The sequence below is a fragment of the Triticum aestivum genome, chromosome 1B, assembly GCF_018294505.1.
Source record: "Triticum aestivum cultivar Chinese Spring chromosome 1B, IWGSC CS RefSeq v2.1, whole genome shotgun sequence".
Classification (NCBI taxonomy): domain Eukaryota; kingdom Viridiplantae; phylum Streptophyta; class Magnoliopsida; order Poales; family Poaceae; genus Triticum; species Triticum aestivum.
Window position 1 is genome coordinate 83,377,763 of NC_057795.1, and position 4,299 is coordinate 83,382,061.

General features: G+C 41.1%; 1 long non-coding RNA gene across 1 annotated transcript; it reads left to right on the forward strand.

Moving 5' to 3' along the window:
- The first annotated feature begins 2,659 nt into the window (after positions 1–2,659).
- On the forward strand, positions 2,660–4,074 carry LOC123087270 (uncharacterized). Its single transcript, XR_006441289.1, has 3 exons — positions 2,660–2,863; positions 3,251–3,355; positions 3,707–4,074. It is a non-coding gene; the product is annotated as an uncharacterized lncRNA (long non-coding RNA).
- The last annotated feature ends 225 nt before the right edge of the window (positions 4,075–4,299 follow it).

Sequence of the window (4,299 nt, forward strand, 5' to 3'; positions counted from 1 at the left end):
TCTGACTCAATCAATCGAGCCTTAGCGAGATTTGGTAATTGGTACTAATTGAAATCGTTGACAAGAGATCTCCTTCCTTCACTCCCGTAATATCCCCCTTTGTTCTTCTTCTCCCTCCCGCATGATCCTCTCCTCTCCTGTCGCCTAAGCTCTCTCTCTCTCTCTGTCTCTCTCTCTCTCCCCCAAAACTGTCGTCGGACTCATCCCGATCTCCTCCTGATTTTTCGTGAGAAGTAAACCTCGTTCATTCCCATCCCCCGACCATGAGCAGACGAGTGCCGCCTCCGCCAGCCGCCGTCGTCGTCGACCACCTCCTGGTGTTGCCATCATCAACTACCTCGCCGTAGACCACGAAGCTGTAGGACTGGAGGGAAGGAGGAGCAGAGGAGGGAGCGCCGTGTCTACAGTTGCCCGCCATCGAGTCGAGGGTCGACCGCTGCCATCTCCTCCTTCCCGTCGTCGACTACCTCCTCGCCGGCTCGCCGCTGTCGATTAGAGACGACCGCCTAGCTGGAGTAGGCAGAGGATGCGCCTACGCCTGTGCGCCGTCTCCCCTACACCTGTTCGATCTCCTCAGTCCTCTCCTCTGTTTGAGTTTACTCATGAAAAGGACTCAATGCCAAGGACCTGGACAGGAAAGGAAGATGTACGTGCAATAGCAAAGGAGGCGAAGTCTGCTGTACAGGACTCTCGCCTTTCTTGATGACAAACAATATATCCCTTTGTTTTATTGTTAAGTGCTCTTACACTTACATAGCAGGCTCTCAAACTTCTGTCTGTATTAGCCATCATTCGCTGGGATGACAAGCCAGATAGGATTGAAAACATTCTGACTTTCACACTTCTAGATGGATCTGTTGAATCAAAGAGTTCAAGCGCTTCTTCTGGTGACCCACTTGCTTCAACTACCTGGGACGGGGTACCTTCGTGTTTATTTGATCTCCATGCAGCAAAAAGTGGAATTGCTTATACCGAGGATCCCGTCACTTTGCCAAACAACTGAAACAGGTTCATCCAGAACATACGCTTATTACTCCAGCTCAGTGCAAGTTAGTGTGGAAGCAAAATTTTTCAACAATTAGTACTGAATTATTAGAAGTTAGTACTGATCTATTGAGTGTTGAATACACAATTCTTAAGCTTGTCATTGTAAACCTATTGCAAAACTTGCTTATCTATTGTCGATTCCATATTTTTTTTGAAAAAAGATTCTGAATGCTCAGAATTTATCTCATATATGTTGTATTCTTGGTCCATTTGTTTTACAAAACATAAAAAATTGGTCTGTTTGTGCAGGACGTCGGTAAACACCGGCGTAAGAAGAGCAGGCTACTAGCGAGAGTCGTCCAAGAGGGAAGAGAGAGGGAGGAGGAAGATACGTCCATGTGCGCGGGTGCTACTGGTTAATCTGTGTAATACTCCAGTGAACTGTCTGCTAATGCTAGACTGTGCCTCGCATCTATTCTTTATGTATAAACCATTTATCTGAACTCTTCCGTTCCTACCTGATGAGAAAACTAAGATGTGCAGATGCATGGTGTTTATCTTATGTCCATACTGTTTTCAGTTAGCTTCTAAGAATAGGGTATAATACATTAGAAAATATTACATCGTGCAGGCATCCAACTTGGAATGACTCATGAATTCTGCTGAAAATACACTCGCTCTAATTAACCTTCCAATGGAATTGTTTGAGTTTCTGCTGGGATCGCACAAATGGCCTGCTACTCTGTGTTCATTGTGTTGTTTGATGAGCACTTGGGTGCTTTCTGGCCCAGGCGCCCAGCGGAGCAAGTGCCGGAGCCCGAGTGGCCTACTAAACTATGTTTTCTTAGCTCTACTGATTAGCGTCGGTGAACTAAGATTAATCTGGATGTGTGCAAGATATGTATTGTTTAGCAAGAGGAATTGTAGTTATTAAATTGTTTTGTGCCATCTGAAAGGGAAAATGATATTGTCATTCGAGGAAGCTAACATTCTTTCTCAAAAGTGCAGGGTTTCCTTTGTTTTTGCTTGGCCACTAAACTGCACGCCACTATGTCCTTTGTATGTTCTTTTGAAGAATAGATGTTTCCTGCTTACTGTACATCATGCTACGACTACACGCATGTGGTAAGTTGTTTAGCAAGAAGGCAACTCAAATTACTTTCAGTGCTCTTCAGTGCAGATCGGTAAGTTATTTATCTTACTTTCACTTTTAAATTGTTTGCTGAATCACTACATGCATGTGGTCCCTACTGCATTTCTCTTAATTATAAGATGTTATCATTAGGTTTTGAGAGTGGATTTTCTACTCTAGGGTGTACTACACCTGAGTATGCAAACAATTGGAAAAACGTGATCAAACAAAGTCGAAAATATCTGAAAATTTTAGACATTAGACTTTATCACACATTTCATGGTTTTGTAACTTATGACTTGGAAGTTTTTTGGCATGAAAGTGGCAAAGTCCTTTCATTTTCCTTCTGTACTGTAACATTTGACAGAAAGTACCCTGTCCGTTTCTTTTTAGTCCGCATATAAGATTTGGTCAAAGTCAAACTTTGTAAAGTTTGACCAACTTTGTAGAAGAAAATATCAACATCTACAATACTAAGGCTATATAGTATGAAAATTAATTTTATGATGCATCTAACAATATTGATCTAATATTGTGAATCTTGATATTTTTTTCTATAAACTTAGTCAAAGTTAACAAAGTTTGACTTTGACCAAATTTTATATGCAGACTAAAAAGAATGGAGGGAGTATGTGTTGTGTTGTTCTCACTGGGCTGGCACAGTTACAGCCAAAGGCTATGTTTACAAAAAGAAATTAATGATTCAAAGAAGAGGAGCAGAGGGTGTACGATATTTACCTCAAGGTGATGAATCACTGAATCGAGGGACTTATTTTTCGGTGACGCCAGCAGGCCATTCCATTTCCTGCATTTCCTCTTCAGTATGCTGACTCCGATCTCCAAAATTTTGGATGCTTATTTAGTAGTCTATTTAAATGGGCAATTGTTTTTACCGGTTGGTACACGTTTTCTTTCAATATGCACTCTCATATACTTTTTCTGTTCTGGAAAGTGATTTATTGATGGCACATGGGAATCATTGAAACAATGTTTTCTCATCAAGGATTGGACTGTGTTCTCATTGTAGAACATAATTTATTATGTGAGGCATTTGCCATTGCAACATCTTGTGCAGGGTATATTTTTTCCACTAAACTGAACATAAATAAATGACATCTGCTTGGGCAATAGGTCGTGCAAGCATCGCCTCCTCCCGGTCTTCGGCACTCCTGGAGGAATTGAGCGCCAGTGTGGTCGAGCCACATAGAACACCAACAAGTGACAACACACCATCCCGTAAGTTATTTTGGCTGATGTTTCGATAAATTTGAAAGTGGAGATCTGCATGTGTATATAACATATTCTTGTCCTTGTGGAAATTCAAGTTGCTATTCTTCATAGCATTAAACACGCCGAATTTTACAAGAATATTGATAGAAGGATTCTATAAATTTATTTATGACTTTATGATCTTGTTTTTATTATAGTTTATGGTTTAATTTGTACCTTGCAAACTGTGCAAGTAAAATATCACTTATTTAAGAGCCAGAGAGTGTTGTTAAAATGTGGCTGATTACCTTTTAAATGTTTTACAGGATTCATTGATATATGTGTATAGTTCCATGTCTACTTGATTCTTTTATACAGAGTCTGGGGAATGACAAGAACGTGGCTTGGTTTACATGATGTTCATACTACGGATTGTGGAGGCATGGTTTCCGTCAAGGAGTGGTGGCGCAGCAACGCTTCCGGGAGGTCGCAATCTCGAACGGCCCTTGTTTTCCTTATGCTTCTTATCTATTGGGAAATCTAGAACGAGCGAAATGCTCGGGTGTTCCGCAACAACGCGATTCCGTCCGGTGTGCTTGTGACACACATAGAAGCGGAGGCATCGTTGTGGTGCCTTGCCGAGCGAAATATCTGTGTAATAATGCTGCGAGAGCGATGCTTGTAATTTGGCCTTTGACCTAGATTCTTAAAACCTTCTTATTATTAAACGAAATGCCAAGCATTTTGACTTCTTTTAATAAAAAATATGGACCCGGATGGAGCGAAATGTTTAATATGTGCAGAAATGTATTCTCTGATGGCTGGTTTTTAAAGATGTCTTATAAAGCTGTGAACTTCTACGAGAAAAGGCTTGTGAGTGGAATTAATGAGTATGGCGCTTGTGATGCATCCTCCATAGGTCTTTCGCAATCAATCATTCTTCTGTTATTATGGGTAAATGGTTGTCCAAA